At 40.5% G+C, this 17,804-nt stretch overlaps 2 pseudogenes; both read right to left on the bottom strand.

Annotated features, from left to right (window-relative positions):
• The window catches only part of LOC100457582 (septin-14-like), a 57,131-nt pseudogene that overhangs the window by 8,398 nt on the left and 30,929 nt on the right, over positions 1-17,804 (bottom strand).
• On the bottom strand, positions 11,920-16,584 carry LOC129060631 (borealin-like; annotated as a pseudogene).

Below are 17,804 nucleotides of genomic sequence, written 5' to 3'. Positions count from 1 at the left end.
TATATAACACTGTTACTTTATATTCTGACAATTCTAGTATCTGGGTCTACAGAGTCTATCTGTTACTTCTGCTGGGTCTCATAGTGTATTGTTTCCTTGTGGTGTCTGTGAATTTTTAAAACTGGAGATCTCATTCTCTTTTTTTTTTTTTTTGGTGGAGATGGGGTCTCTCACTATGTTGCCCAGGCTGGTCTCAAACTCCTGGCCTCAAGTGCCGGGATTCCAGGCGTGAGCCACCACGCCCAGCCAAGATGTTCCTTTTCCTTGGAACTTGATCAACATAAAATCCTGAGGCCTGGTGTGGTTGTGTTCCTCTGCGGCAGATTCTCAACCAGGGACATTTCTGCCCCCAAGGACACATTTTGAAATCCTAAGACATTTCTGGGTGTCATAACTGTGTGTGCATGCACGTGTATGTACCTGCACATGCTACTGGCACCTCGTGGATAGAGGCCAGGGATGCTGCTCACATCCTGCAAGATTGACCCGCCCAGTGTCACTAGGGTGGGCTCCAGGCAGGGTCCGCATGTGCCTCTGCCAGCCACCTAGACCCTGCCAGCCGGGGCCACTTTAAATTCTCTTTAAATTAGCTGGGTGTGGTGGCACATCCCTGTAACCCCAGCTACTTGGGAGGCTGAGATGAGAGAATGACTTGAACCCAAGAGACGGAGGTTTCAGTAAGCTGAGATCACACCGCTACACTCCAGCCTGGGTGACAGAGCAGGACTCTGTCTCAAAACAACAACAACAAAAAAAGACAATGTGAGAATCTTGAAAGCTCAGAGAAAAGAGCAACTCTCACAGACATGGGATCTGGATAACATTAGCAGCTGATTTCTCGGCAGAAATCTACAAAGATTCTATCATGAAGAAACTGAAAATCTGAAAAGACTACTAATAGGTAAGGAGATTTAATCAGTAATAAAAACTGCTACCAAAGAAAAGGTAGTACTAGGTGACTTTGCTGGGGAAGGCTATGAAACATTTAAAATTGAAATAGTAGGGCAGGTTCAGTGGCTCATGCCTGTAATCCCAGCAGTTTAGGAGGCTGAAGCAGGCAGATCACTTGAGCTCAGGAGTTTGAGACCAGCCTGGACAACATAGTGAGACCCCATCTCTACTAAAAGTACAAAAAAAATCCAGGCAAGGTGGTGTATGCCTGCGGTCCCAGCTACTCAAGAAGCTGAAGTGGGAGGATCACTTGGGCCTGAGAAATGGAGGTTGCGACAAGCTGAGATTGCACCACTTCACTCCAACCTGGGTGACAGAGTGAAATCTTGTCTTAAATAAATAAATAATATGGAAATAGTATAAAAATACATCCCAAACTCTTCCAAAGAATTGGAGAGTACGCTTCTTCTTTTTCTTCTTATTTTATTTTTTATTATTATTTTTTTTTTTTGAGACAGAATCTCGCTCTGTTTCCAAGGCTGGAGTGCAGTGCAGTGGCATGATCTCAGCTCACTGCAACTTTCACCTCCTGGATTCAAGCGATTCTCCTGTCTCAGCCTCCTGAGTAGCTAGGAGGACAGGTGTGCACCACCATGCCTGGCTAACTTTTGTGTTTTTAGTAGAGATGGGGTTTCATCATGTTGGCCAGGCTGGTCTTGAACTCCTGACCTCAGGTGATCTGCCTGCCTTGGCCTCCCAAAGTGCTGGGATTACAGGCATGAGCCACCACGTCCGGCCAGGATAATACACTTCTAAATGCATTTGAAGAAGACATTATTACTCTGATACTACAGCCAGAAGAGGACACTATGAGAAAAAAATTATAGGCTAACATTTGTGATAAGCAAACTAGCAAATCCTCAACAAAATACTAGCAAACTGAGTTAGATCACACATTAAATACCAGATAGTCCAAGTGGAATTTATTCTTGGAATGCAAGGATGATTCAACTACATGAATCAATAAATGTGACCACATGCAGAAAAACAAAATTAGATCTTTATCTCAAACCATATGCAAATCTCAACTCAAAATGGATGAAATACTTAACTGCTGTAAGATCTAAAGCTGTATAACTACTTTAAAAAATTAGGTATAAGTTGCTTAAGTTGGTCCGAGCAATGATTTTTTGGATACAAACTCCAAAGCATAGACAACATAAGCAAAAATGTACAAATAAAATTATATCAAACTAAAAAGCTCCTGCACAGCCAAAAAAAAATCAACAAAGAACCATGAAATGTGAGAAAATATTTGCGAACCATACATCTCATAAGGGGTTAATGCCCAAAATATACAAGAACTCAAACAATTCAATAGTGTGAAAACAACCTCATTCCAAAAATGGGCAATGACCCTGTAATTTTTTTTTTTTTTTTTTTTTGAGATGGAGTCTCACTCTGTCACCCAGGCTGGAGTGCAGTGGCATGATCTGGGCTCACTGTAACCTCCACCTCCTGGGTTCAAGCGATTCTCCTGCCTCAGCCTCCTGATTAGCTGGGACTACAGGTTTGTGCCACCACATCTGGCTAATTTTTGTATGTTTAATAGAGATGGAGTTTCACCACGTTGGTCAGGCTGGTCTTGAACTCCTGACCTCAAATGATCTGCCCACCTCCTGACCTCAAATGATCCGCCCACCTCAGCCTCCCAAAGTGTTGGAATTACAGGCATGAGCCACTGCGCCTGGCTGAATCGGAACATTTTTTAAAAGAAGACATAAAAAGCAAATAGGGATATGAAAAAATACTCAACCTCATTAATCATAAGAGAGATGCTAATTTAAAACACAATTAGATGGCACCTCATATCTGTTAGAATGGCTATTACCAAAAAAGGAAAGATAAGTGTTTACAATAATGATTTTATAAAATGTTGATGAAAATGTAAATCTGTACAGCTATTATGAAAAACAATATGGGAATTCATTAAACAATTGAAAATAGAATAACCATATGGTTCAGCAACCCCACTAATAGTTACATATTCAAAGGAAATAAAATCAGTATGTCAAAGGGATATCTACACTTTCATGTTTATTGCAGCATTAATTAACAATAATCAAGATATGTAATCAACCCTAAGGGACCACATAGTTGAGATATCAAAAAGAAACTAATCTCCAGAAAGAAAGAAAAAAAGCAGCAGGTGTACAGGAATAAGGTTCATAACGAAGGGAAGTGAGGTGGGAGAGAAAGAGAAAATTTAAATGGTTGCTTTGGTTTCTGGTCACTTCCTAGTTTCAGTTTAAGTCTTCATGAGATCCAGCTATGCCTCTTGTTCTTGGATGCCATGACGTACCCCTGTATACCTCCAGACTTTTCCTTTATACCTAAGCTAATGGATTTTTTTTTTTTTTTTTTTTTTTTGAGAAGGAGTCTCACTCTTGCCCAGGCTGGAGGGCAGTGGCGCGATCTTGGCTCACTGCAACCTCCACCTCTCAGGTTCAAGCAATTCTCCTGCCTCAGCCTCCCAATTAGCTGGAATTAAAGGCATGCACCACCAGGCCTCACTAATTTATTTTTAGTTGAGACGAGGTTTCATCATGTTGGCCAGGCTGGTCTCAAACTCCTGACCTTAGGTGATCTGCCTGCCTCCGTCTCCCAAAGTGCTGGAATTATAGGTTTGAGCCACCACACCCGGCCAAAATTTTTATTACTTATAATTCAACTGTCTTTGAGTGAGACATCTGGCCTATAGTGCCTAATTACCAATTTATTTTTAAGAAAAAGGAAGTTCATGTTCCAATTTACCTAAGAACACTAAATGTTCTTAAACTATAGCCACCTACACTTGAGAGAAAGAAATTATGGTTTCAAAAATATGTCTTCACCAAAAACGTATTTGTGGCAATTAAAACTATATTAATAGCCTTCTTTTCCATTTTATTAGAAATGGCATGGAATAAAATAATTTACCAACTTAAAATTTCCTCATTAATCAAGGCCAGCATTAGTCAACATTTGCTTATTTATAAAAGTGAAGACAATTTTCTAGTGCATTAATAGCATTAGACAGTACAAGACTCTTCTCAAAAGTAAATGGCTTGGGTTTGTCACAAATTAAACTTTGTGCATGAAAATTTAAATTATAAATAAAATAAATAAATTTTTATAAAATGATCTTAAGGGTTATTTAAGTGGAAAATTATCTGAGTTCTCTTGAAAAAACACTACAGACTATACTTTTGTAAAGGCTATATTCCAATCTACATGGTAAAAACTTACTTTTTGAAAAACAGCAAGTATCCTCCAAAAACTAAACTCTTGAGATTAAACCCCCAAATTAATCGGGCACCCAAAAATTAATGCAAATTATATCCAACTTCAGTACTGACTTCTTTTTTGGCTTCTTTCAATGTTGCTTCTTTCTCCTTGACTTGCTGCATAAATCTGTTTCAACTTTTCTTCTTCCCTCTGACATTGATCATAGAACTCTTGTCTTTTGGCTTCAGAGATTTCTTGAAAACTAAAGAGAAATGTTTTCTTAGTCATATTAAAATGAGGTAGGAGAATCGCTTGAACCTGCGATGAGGAGGTTGCAATGAGCCAAAATTGTGCCACTGCACTCCAGCCTGGGAGACTGAGCAAGACTCCATCTCAAAAAAAAAAAATAATGCTAGTATAAACATGTAAAAAATATATATTGTATGTAACATCCTATATAAGGAAATTTACCAACATTCTGTCATGTTTAGCAGCACAAAATGGAAATTTCCATACCATAAGATGTAAAAACCAAGGCATAATACTTAAGATCAGAATATATAGAGAGTATATGTAAAGAATACTAGAATTTTCCAACACTTGTATGAGTGAATTCTTATCCCCACCACTTTCCAGCATGTCATACTTCTTCACATCTTTTGATAATAAAATTCAGGGAAACCTCTAATGTATGAGATGATTTTCAAAAATAGTCTAAAATAAAGCAAATAGTCTAAAATAAAGCAATAATATTTTGAAATAAATTTCAAAATATTATTCATTTAAGATGGTTAAATTTTTGGTGTCTGCAGAGAACAATGAATGATATAACTGGATTATATACACTGCAGTGCCATATTTTTGCAACATGAGTCCTACTTGTCTTTTTTTTTTTTTTTTGAGGCAGAGTCTTGCTTTGTTGGTTAGGCTGGAGTGCAGTGGCATGATCTTGGCTCACTGCAACCTCTGCTGACCAGGTTCAAGTGATTCTCTTGCCTCAGCCTCCAGAGTAACTGGGATTATGGGCACCCACCACCATGCTTGGATAATTTTTTTTGTATTTTTAGTAGGGACAGGGTTTTACCATGTTGGCCAGGCTGATCTTAAACGCCTGACCTCAGGTGATCTGCCTGCCTCTGCCTCCCAAAGTGCTGGGATTACAGGCAGGAGCCACCGCACCCAGCTGTATTCTTCTTCAAGTTAGAGAAGTACACCTGCTCTCAAACTTTTCTCATTTAACTTCCAGGACACTGCACTACAGCTTTTCAGCTGGTTCCTCCATCAAACTCTTCTTAATATCTTTTGTCAAACTTTGCTAATATTTTTCTATCTTTTTCTTTATCTTTTATTTTGAGATAAATTCTAGCTCTGTCGCCCAGGCTGGAGTGCAGTGATGCAATCTCGGCTCACTGCAAACTCCGCCTCCTGGGTTCAAGTGATTCTCCAGCCTCAGCCTCCCAAGTAGCTGGGATTACAGGCACACACCACCACGCCCAGCTAATTTTTGTATTTTTAGTAGAGACGGGGTTTCACCATGTTGGCTAAGCTGGTTTTGAACTCCTGACCTCAGATGATCCCTACACCTTGGCCTCCCAAAGTGCTGGGATTACAGGCATGAGCCACTGTGCCCAGCCTATCCTGTCTTTCACATAATAAATATACCTTTCATATAAATACAAAAAAAATAGAATACTGGGTTTTTTCTTTGATACACATTTCAGCTTATATACGTACTGTATACACATATTTCAGCATAAAAATGAGATCTCACATTATGTTGTTCCTACTATCTCTATCTTCATCAAAAGATGATAAAAACATCTAACATTCAGGATGTTTTCTTTAGGATGGTTCAAGATGGGAGAAGTATAATTATTCTCATACCCAAATTATTGTACCTTGTGTTTGTAGGGGACTCCTAAATTATCCATTTGGTTGTGCTAGCAATATTTTTACTCACCTATCTGGCTGGTTCCTACATCTGTAAAGCCCATTTTCTGCAGTGTTTGGTACCTATAACATTCATAATGCTGAGTGTGGGTTTTTTCTTTTAGATTTTCCATATTGGTACAAAGAAGCATATCTCAGAGCTTAATGAAGTCACAGTGATTTTCATTTTCCACTAGTAAAAAAATAATAATGAATCAACCACATTCATTATCAATCCCTGACAATCATGAATGAATGAAATCATGAAATAATGAATGAATACATTATTAATAGCTATTAATAGCTATAATTCTTTAAACCACATAAGTGTGGTTGTACTATACGTACCAACTATAGGCAGAGATTATATATAGGTTAGCAAATTTGCTTTAAAGTTATTACCTGAAGAATAAGCAAGAAAGAGTGAAATATTTTATATGCATATATGCTATAGGTTTTTATTAACAATTGTGTTGTATGTTATAAACTACCTCTGGGTATTTTGGAGTGCTAACAATATGTAATATAACATCACTAGTGTAAATAATTTTATCAAAGTAAATTCTGCTAGCAAAAAGGCCTTATAATTATACATACTTTAGTTGGAAAGATATTCCATGCAATTAGAAACTAAAAGAGAGAGCACAGAGAGCTATACTCCTATCACAGAAGATAGACTTTAAGTCAAAAACTGTAAAATGATATGAAGAAGGTCATATAATGATGAAGAGGTCAGTTCATTAAAAAAAATTGTAAATATATATGGACCCAATATCAGAGCTTCTAAATATATAAGGCAAATATTAATAGACCTGAGGGGGAGATAGACTATATTACAATAATAGTAAGAAACTTATATACCCTGCTTTCAGGAATGGATAGACTATCCAGCCAGAAAATCAGTAAAAAAAAAAAAAAGTCAGATTTAAACTACACTTTAGACCAAACAGACCTAATGGACATATGTGGAATATTTCATCCAACAGCAATGTAATACACATTTTTCTCAAACAAACACAAGACATTCTTCAGGACAGATTATACGTTAGGCCACAAAATAAGTCTTAATATATTTTAAAAGGCTGAAATAAAAATGTGAGTGCAGACATCTTTTGACAGATCAATTTCATTCCACTAGGGTACATACCCAGAAGTGGTACTGCTGGATCATACAGTAATACTATTTTTAGTTTTTGAAGAACCTTTATATTATTTCCCAAAATGGCTGTACCAACTTAAATTCCCACCAATGGTGTTTAAGAATTCCCTTTTCTCTTGGGAATGTATATAAACTGCCGGTGGGAATATAAATTAGTTCAGCCATGGTGAAAAGTAGTTTGATAATTTCTTTCTTTCTTTTTTTTTTTTCAGACAGAGTTTCACTCTTGTCACCCAGGCTGGAGTGCAGTGGGACGATCTCAGCTCACTGCAACCTCTGTCCTCCTCTTAGTTTCAAGTGATTCTCCTGTCTCAGCTTCTCGAGTAGCTGGGATTACAGATATCCACCACCACACCCAGCTAATTTTTGTATTTTTAGTAAGAGATGGAGTTTCACCATGTTGACTAGGCTGGTTTCAAACTCCTGATCTCAGGTGACCCACCCTTTTCAGCCTCCCAAAGTGCTGGGATTACAGGCATAAGCCACCGTGCCCAGCCTGACAATTTCTTAATGAAGTTAAAACAGAACTACCATTTGACCCAGCAATCCTATTACTGGGTTTATACCCAAAGGAATATATATTGTTCTACCATAAAGACACAGGCATGTGTATCACAGCACTATTCACAATAACAAAGACATAGAATCAACCTAAATGCCCATCAGTGGTAGACTGGATAGAGAAAACATACATATACACCATGGAATACTGCACAGCCATAAAAAAAAGAACAAGATCGTGTCCTTTGCAGCAACATGAATGGAGCTGAAGCCATTATCCTAAGTGATGTAATGCAGGAACAGAAAACCAAATATCACGCATCCTCTCTTTTATAAGTGGGAGATAAATATTGAGAACACATGAACACAAACAGAGGAACAACAGACACTGAGGCCTCCTTGAGGGTGGGAGGAAAGTGAGGATAGAAAAACTACTGTTTTTCTTTTTTTTTTTTTTTTAGTATACGTGCTGCCAAAGTGAGCATTTTCTTTCTTGTTGTTTTTGAGATGGAGTCTCGCTCTGTTGCTGAGGCTGGAGTGCAAAGGCACAATCTCGGCTCACTGTAACCTCCACCTCCCGGGTTCAAGAAATTCTCCCGCCTCAGTCTCTTAAGTAGCTGGGATTAAAGGCGCATACCACCATGCCCGGCTAATTTTTGTATTTTTTAGTAGAGATGGGGTTTCACCATGTTGGTCAAGCTAGTCTTAAACTCCTGACCTCAAGTGATCCACATGCCTCTGCCTGCCAAAGTACTGGGATTACAGACTCGAGCCACTGCGTCCAGCCAGTACTGTGCTTATTATCTGTGTAATGAAATAAACTGTACACCAAACTCCCATGACATGCAATTTGCCTGTATAACAAACTTGCACATGTACCCCTGAACATAAATACAAATTTTTTAAAAAAAGAATTCTCTTTTCTCCATATGCTTGCCAGCACTTGTTATCATTTGTCTTTTTGATAATAGTCATTCTAACAGACATGAGGTGATACTTCATCATGTGTTTAATTCACATTTTCCTGATGATTAGAGATACTATTTTTTTCATATTTCTTTTGGCCATTTGTGTTTCTTCTTTTGAGAAATGCCTGTTCAGATCCTTTGCCCATTTTTCCTTGTGTTGTTTTCTTGCTATTGAGTTGTTAGAGTCGTACCAAAAATATTGTATATTTTGGACATTAGCCCCTTATCAGATGTATAATTTGAAAATATTTTTTTCCAGTCTCTGGGTTATATCTTCATGCTATTAATTGTTTCTTTTGGTTTTGTTGCTGGTGCTTTTGAAGTTCTTCTTTTTATTTTATTTTATTTTATTTTATTTATTTTATTTGAGGCAGAGTCTTGCTCTGTCACCCAGGCTGGAGTTCGGTGGCATGATCTCGGCTTACTGCAACCTCTGCCTCTCAGATTCAAGCAATTCTCCTGCCTCAGCCTCCGGAGTAGCTGGGATTACCGGCACCCGCCACCACACCCAGCTAATTTTTGTATTTCTAGTAGACAGGGTTTCACCATGTTGGTCAGGCTGGTCTGAAACTCCTGACCTTTGGTGATCCACCCGCCTCAGCCTCCCAAAGTGCTGAGATTACAGGCATGAGTCACTGCACCCTGCCAGCTTTTGGAGTTCTATTCAAGAAATAATTGTCATGACCAATGTCATGGAGCTTTTCTCCTGTTTTGTTCTAATGGCTTTATAATTTTAAGTATTGAGTTTAAGACTTTTATTCATTTTGAATTGATTTTTTTGCATGCTGTGAAATGAGTCTAATTTTATTCTTCTGCATGTGAATATCCAGTGTTATCAATACTACTTATTGAAGAGACCATACTGTGCCCAGTATGTGTTCTTGGCACCTTGGTCAAAAATCAATTGACTATACTTAAGTTTATTTATGGGCATTCTATCCTGTTATGTGGATTAATGTGTCTGTTTTTATGCCAGTGCCATGCTGTTTGGATTACAATTGCTTTATAATATATCTTGAAATCAAGGAGTACAATACTTTCAGCTGTGTTGTTTTCTGCCAAAATTGTTTTGACTATGCAGGGTTTTTTCTGGTTTTGTATAATTTTAGGAATTTTTCTATTTCTGTGAAAAATGACTTAGGAATTTTGATAGGAATGGTATTAAATCTGTAGAGCACTTTGTATAGTATGGACATTTTAACAATATTATTTCTTCTAATCATGAACATGTGGTAACTTTCTATTTATTTGTGTCTTCTCCAATTTTTTTTAAACACAAAACCAGAATTTATTGAAAGCAGGTACCAGCTCTGATTACAACAAATCAGTTTAGAGATACCATTACTCAGAAGAACAATATATACTATATATATATATGTGTGTGTATGTGTGTGTATATATATATGTATATATATATATATATACACACACAATATACACAAAAATCTCAAAGAAAGGAGAATAAAAGAACTTAAAAGAATTAAACTTGAACAGGATTGTATTACTAAAATGGTCTGTTGCAAAGTAATAACAAATACCACAATGAGCCCTACTTGAGAAAACCATGTGCCCTCAAGCCTAGGGGTGAGGACTCTAGTTCTCAAATTCTTAGAACACAGCACAGGATTCTCTGGGGCAAAGAGGCTGGCTGCAGCATGAGGGCCTCACTGTTGACTCCATTTAACAAAGTCCATGCCCCAGACACAGGCTAAACACAGGGAATGAGGCCACCAGGCAAATCACACCAGCCCCTGCCCCCATGAGCCCCATAAAAGAGAAGTGGTTTCTGAAATCAACAGACTTGGCAGGGACCACTGGGCCATAGATAGCTTAGAGAGAATTATTTTGTGATCAGTCACATAAAAACCCTAGAATCTAAGCCCTACAATTCCCTTATCCAAATTCCCACTGACTAGGGAGGTAGAAGAGTAAGACACAGAAGCTGTCACCAAACCAGTATTTGGTCTTCTGTAGACAGGGATAAACATAAAACAATGTTTCAGCTGGGCACAGTGGCTCATGCCTGTAATCCCAGCACTACAGAAGGCCGAGACAGGTGGATCACTTAAAGGTCAGAAGTTCAAGAACAGCCTGGCCAACATGGTGAAACCTCATCTCTAGTAAAAATACAAAAATTAACCAGGGGTAGTGGCACGTGCCTGTAATCCCAGGTACTTGGGAGGCTGAAGCAGGAGAATTTCTTGAATCTGGGAGATGGAAGTTGCAGTGAGCCAAGATCATGCCATTGCACTCCAGCCTGGGTGACAGAGCGAGACTCCATTTCAACAAAAAAAACAAAACACAAAAAACCAAACACTGTCTCACAAGTGGGCTTCAAAGAGCTACTGGGCACAGCAGGTGAAAGATCCCAAAGTCCCATTGAGCACCTCCCACAGGAGGAGGAAAAGGAGGGAGGGGGGAGGAGAGATGAGTGCCAGAGGGGAGATGTGCATGTTCCCTGCTGAGGTTACTGCTGCCAACTGTCCTGCTCTGCTGATTTGTACAGTTCCCCCTACTTTCTGGAATAGCTCTCTCATGGCCCAAAGCTCACTTCTCTGAGTGTAAACCTCCCAGTCTCAAGCATAGAGAGCAGAAATGTCAGATGCAAAGGCTTTCTGGGTAGGGGTGGTGGAGGCAGTCTTCTAGAGAACGTGGAGTTCTTGTGCACCACCTCAGTTGCAGGCAGGGCAGGGCAAAGAGGATGCTGAGGTACAGGGGGCAGAAGGCAGCCGCTCAGAGAGCAGGGAAGATTCAGCTGGAGACTGACAGGATGTTTCCATGGCATGGTCCCTGTAAGCAATGGCTGGGGTCAACTGGGATGGAGGGCTGAACAGCACAGCTCTACCTAACTGGTGTGGGAAGAGCATGTCTCTCCCCTTCCTGAATTTCCCCAGAGGAACATGGCTCCTAGCTTTGGAACTTTACACTCAAACAATAAGCCTGAAGGGAAGAAGTCTTGGCTGGGCACAGTGGCTCAAGCCTGTAATCCCAGCATTTTGCAAGACCAAGGCAGCGGGATTACCTGAGGTCAGGAGTTCGAGACCAGCCTGACCAACATGGTGAAACCCTGTCTCTATTTAAAACACAAAAAATTAGCCGGGCATGGTGGCGGGCACCTCTAATCCCAGCTACTCAGGAGGCTGTGGCAAGAGAATCACTTGAACCAGGGAGGCAGAGGTTGCAGTGAGTCAAGATCATGCCATTGCACTCCAGTCTGGGTGATAAGAGCAAAACTCTGTCCCAAGGAAAGAAAAAAAAGTCCATCCTGTCAACTTTGGTTTCTCATTTATGGGTGCGTGTGCTGCTGCAGATTTGGGCAAGATGGTTGGAGAGCTTCTTAATGTTTCCCAAAGCCTATGGATCTAGCTGGGCAATACTGAGCCTCTGCAAGTCACTGGCAAATAATCACATGCACTCTTTGCCACCCACTGGCACAGTGAGGAAGATCTCTTTGCTGTGGGCAAGAGGGCTGCCATTTCCTGAGATGTTGTAAATCTGCTCTCCTGTGGCAGGAGTGCACAGGCCAGGGATCATGAAGACCCTCGAGTCAAATCTGGGTATCAGGCCTGGAGGTGGTTTCACTATGGACACGTCCAATCAGCCCACAGCTCGGGTAACAGTGTTAGCACAGCTTGACCTTTCTCTTCTGCCTTTTCCTTGTACAGACTGAGTTCTCTTCTTGGATGGAGGTCACCTTTTGACTCTTGCAGTTTGAAGATCCCTGTGTTTATTTTCCTCTTCTTTGTTCTCTTCCACTATCATTTCATCTACTTGTATCACCCATCGTGCTTTAGTAGATTTCAGGGGTGTTTGAATAGCTCCTGCGGTTAGTTTGCTTATTTCGGTGATATCCAGGTCAGCGTTGCTGCCTCTTCTAAGCCTTGTTTGTTTCCTCCAAAGGAGAAGTAGTTGAGACATTCATCTTTGCGCAGCGCCTCGGGGAGCCACAGGATCTGGATGTTGTAGAGGTTATCCATCTCCTTGAAGAGGTTCTGCCTGACTGACTCAGTTGGCTTGATTCATATTTCCACTTCACGGTCGAAGTCTTTAAGAAAGGAGGTGAGCTTCCACCTCCCTAAGGAGTTGGTCTTGGCTACCCAACTGCTGCCCTTCCGAGGAGCCATGATGCTCGGTGGAGGCTGCGGGGAGCAACAGATAAGGAGCAGGAAGGCAAACTCTTCTTTAATTTTAAATTGGGTTTTACAGCTCTTTTTTTTTTTTTTTTTTTTTGAGGTGGAGTCTTGCTCTGTTGCCCTGGCGATCTCGGCTCACTGCAACATCCACCTCCCAGGTTCAAGTGATTCTCCTGCCTCAGCCTCCCAAGGAGCTGGGATTACAGGCATGCACCACCATATCTGGCTAATTTTTATTTTTTTCTTTTTTAGATGGAGTTTTGCTCATTGCCCAAGCTGGAGAGCAATGGTGCAATCTCGGCTCACCACAAACTCCGCCTCCAGGGTTCAAGCAATTCTGCTCCCTCGGCCTCCCGAGTAGCTAGAATTACAGGCATGCACCACCACACCCAGCTAATTTTGTATTTTTAGTAGAGACGGGGTTTCTCCATGTTGGTCAGGCTCATCTCAAACTCCTGACCTCAGGTGATCTGCTCGCCTCAGCCTCCCAAACTGCTGGGATTAGAGGCGTGAGCCACTGCACCCAGCCTAATTTTTCTATTTTTTTAGTGGAGATAGGGTTTCCCCATGTTGGCCAGGCTGGTCTTGAACTCCTGACTTCAGGTGATCTGCCAGTCTCGGCCTCCTAAAGTGCTGGGATTACAGGTGTGAGCCACTGCACCCAGTGTGTGTTTGTTTGTTTGTTTGTTTGTTTGTTTTGAGACAGAGTCTTGCTCTGTCACCCAGGCTGGAGTGCAGTGGTGCAATCTCAGCTAACTGCAATGTCCACCTCCTGGACTCAAATGATTCTCCTGCCTCAGCCTCATGAGTACCTGGGATTACAGGCACCCACCACCACACATGGCTAAGTTTTTGTATTTTTAGTAGAGATGGGGTTTTGCCATGTGGGCCAGGGTGGTCTCAAGCTCCTGGCCTCAAGTGATCCACCCACCTCAGCCTCCCAAAGTGCTGGGATTACAGGTGTGAGCCACCGCACCTGGCAAAGATTTACAGTTCTTAGTGTGCAGATATTTTAATTCCTTGGTTAGATTTATTCCTAAGCATTATATTTTTCATCATTATTCACAATAGCCAAGATATGGAAGCAATCAAAGTGCCCATCAACAAGGTGCAGAATAAAATACTGTAGAGCTTTTAAAAAGAATGAAATCCTGTCATGTGTAAAACATGAATGAAACTGTAGGACATTATGCTAAAAAAAATAAACCAGTCACAGAAGGACAAATACTGCATAATCTCACTTATATGTGGTTAACTAAAAACGTCAATCTCACAGAAATAGAGAGTAGACAGGTGGTGACTGGAGGAAAGTGGGGAGGCAGAGGGATGGGGAAATGGAAAATACTGATCAAACGGTACAAAATTTTAGTTAGACTGGAGGAGTAAGCTTCAGTGATCTATTGCACTGCATGGTGCCCAAAATTAATAATAAGCTACCGTATATTTCAAAATTGCTAAAATGGGGAGTGGGGTGAAGGAAAGTTGCTGAATAGAACCCCTCCTCAGTCAGCCCCCTATATAAACACCAAATTGAACAATTATCCATGCAAGAAAGCACCTTCATAAGAATGAAAAATCAGGTGAGCAATCACACTACCTGCTTTTAACATTATATCAAGAAAAGTGGCACTGAAGATTGTAGTAAAGAGTTTTGCATAGCCTATGTCTGCTGACGTTCATCCCCCAGCAGCACCATACTTAACAGAGAGAGAATCTGTGTGCTTTGGGGAGGGAGAGTGAAGTGATTGTGGGACTTTGCATTGGAATTCAGTGACTGCCCTGTCACAGTGGAACACAACACAGGGCAGAATTCTGCTAGGGCCCACAAAGGGAGCATTTTTTTTTTTTTCACCCAGGCTGGAGTGCAGTGGCATGATCCTGGCTCACTGCAACCTCCAATTCCCAGGTTCAAGTGATTCTCCTACCTCAGCCTCCTGAGTAGCTGGGACTACAGCTACACACCACCATGCCTGGCTAATTTTTGTATTTTTAGTGGAGACAGGGTTTCACCATATTGGTCATGCTGGTCTTGAACTCCTGACCTCAGGTGATCCATCTGCCTCAGCCTCCCAAAGTGTTGGGACTACAAGTGTGAGCCACCACTCCTGGCCAAAGGGAGCATTTAACCTAGAACCCACTAAAGAGGAATCCCCCATGCCAGAGATAGATAGGAACTTAAGTTCCAGCTACCTCCACCACATGTTAATTAAAGTGCCCTGGGGTCCTGGATAAATTTGAAAGGCAGTCAGACCACAAGGTCTGCAGTCCTTGGGCAAGTCCAGGTACTGAGCTTGCTCAGAGCCAGTGGAATGGGAATGCATGTGACCCAGTAAGACGCCAGTTTTGGTGGCCAAGAAATGCTTGTATCACACCTCCCCCAATTCCAGGCAGTGCAGCTCAAAGAGAGATGCCTTCCACTTGTGGGAAAGAGAAGGACAATTAGAAGAGAACTTTGTCTTACAACTTGAGTAGCAGCTCAGCCACAGTAAAACACACACTAAACCGATTCCAGGACCTACTTCCTGGACATTTCTAGACTCACTCTGGGACAGAAGGGAACTTGCTGCACTGAAGAGGTGGACCCAGCCCGGCAGGACTCACCACTTGCTGACTAAAGATCCTTTGGGCCTCAAACAAACATAAGTAGTAGCAAGGCAGTACTTGCCATGGGCCTTGGGCAGGACCCAGTAATTTGCAGGCTTCATATGTGACCCAGCACAGTCCCAGCCGTGGTGGCCACAGGAGCGACTATGTCACCCCTTCCTCAACTCCAAGCAACCTAGCACAGACAGAGAGACTCCTTCTGTTTGGGAGAAAGTGAGAAAGAGTTTGAGAGATTCTGCCTAATAATCCAGGGAATTCTCCCAGATATTATCTAAGACCACTGAGGCAGTATGAGTCTGCTAGAGTCACAGTGTTACTGGGCTTGGGGTACTCCCTAGTAAATTCCTTTTGAATACTTAGAAAACCCTCTCAAGAAGAACAGGCACAATTGAGCCCAGACTGCAAAGATTACAATACATATATAACTATTCAATGCCCAGATATAGATAAACATTGACAAGCATCAAGACCATCCCAGAAAACATGACCTCACCAAATGAACCAAATAAGGCACTAGTGACCAATCTCAATCATATGTCTCAAGACAGAGATAAGTAACCCTTCAGAGAACTCAAAATAGCTGTTTTAAAAGAGCTCAATGAAATTCAAAATAACACAGAGAAGAAATTCAGAATTATATTAGATAAATTTACCAAAGAGATTAAAATAGTTTTTAAAAATCAAGCAGAAATATTGAAACTAAAAAAATTAATTGACATACTGAAGAATGCATCAGAGTCTCTTAACAGCAGAACTGGTCAAGCAGAAGAAAAAATTAGTGCGCTTGAAGAAAGCTATTTGAAAATACAGTTAGAGGAGACAAAAGAAAAATGAATTTAAAAGTAAAGTTTACCTACAAGATCTAAAAATTGTCTCAAAAGGGCAAATTTAAGAGTTATTGGCCTTAAAAAGGAGGCAGAGAGGGAGAGATAAGAGTAGAAAGATTATTCAAAGGGATAATATCAGGGAATGTCTCAAACCTAGAGAAAGATATCAATGTTCAAGTACAAGAAAGTTATAGAACACCAAGCAGATCTAACCCATAGAAGATTACCTCAAGGGATGTGATAATCAAACTCCCAAAGGTCAAGGATAAAGAAAGGATCCTAAAAGCAGCAAGAGAAAACAAACAAATAACATACAATGGAGCCTCAATGTGTCTGGCAGCACACTTTTCAGTGGAAAACTTACAGGCCAGGAGAGAATGGCATGATGTATGTAAAATGCTGAAGAAGAAAACCTTTTAGCCAAGAATGGTATATCCAGCAAAAATATCCTATGAACATGAGGGAGAAATGAAGACTTTCTCAGACAAATACAAGTTGAAGGATTTCATTAGCACCAAACCTGTCCTAAAATAAATACTAAAGGGAATTCATATATATATATATTACATTGATGGGCAATAAGAAACCATTTGAAGGTACAAGACTCACTGGTAATATTAGGTTGGCTCAAGAGGAACTGTGGGTTGGGCATGGTGGCTCATGCTTGTAATCCCAGCACTTTGAGAGGCTGAGGTGGGAGGATCACAAGGTCAGGAGTTCAAGACCAGCCTGGCCAACACAGTGAAACCCCATCTCTACTAGAAATACAAAAATTAGCTGGACGTGGTAGTGGGTGCCTGTAATCCTAGCTACTCAGGAGTCTGAGGCAGGATAATTGCTTGAACCTGGAAGGCAGAGGTTGCAGTGAGCTGAGATCACGCCACTGCACTCCAGCCTGGGTGACAGAGCTAGACTCTGTCTCAAAAAAAAAAAAAAAAAAGAGGAGCTGTGTTTTTTGCCATTACTTTTAATGCCATAACTTTTAATAGCAAAACTGCAACTGCTTTCACACCAACCTAACAGTAAGTATACAGATACACATGGAATGTTATAACAAGCTTATTGTGGTGGGTAAAGCACTCATCTCTGGAGTAGAAATACTAAAAGGTAAACCTATCAAAAATGATAACTATAACTTTTCAAGACATAAACAGTATAAGATAGAAATAGAACTTTTTTAAATGTTAAAAAAGTGGAGAGATGAAGTTAAAGTGTAAAGTTTTTATTAGTTTTTTGCTCATTCATTAGTTTCTTTGTTCATTTATGCAATCAGTGATAAGTTGTCATCAGTTTAAAATAATGGGTTATAAGATGCTATATGCAAGCCTCATGGTAACCTCAAATCAAAAAACATACAACAGATACACAAAAAATAGAAAGCAAGAAATTAAAGTATACCATCAGAGAAAATCACCTTGGCTAAAAGGAAGATAAGAAGGTAGGAAAGAAAGAAGAGAAGACCACAAAGTCACCAGAAAACAAATAACAAAATGATGAGGAAGTCCTTACTTATCAATAATAACCT

Source organism: Pongo abelii, chromosome 6 (genome assembly GCF_028885655.2).
Source record: "Pongo abelii isolate AG06213 chromosome 6, NHGRI_mPonAbe1-v2.0_pri, whole genome shotgun sequence".
Taxonomy (NCBI): domain Eukaryota; kingdom Metazoa; phylum Chordata; class Mammalia; order Primates; family Hominidae; genus Pongo; species Pongo abelii.
The sequence above is the reverse complement of the archived record's forward strand: the minus strand, read 5'-3'. Positions and strand labels throughout refer to the sequence as shown.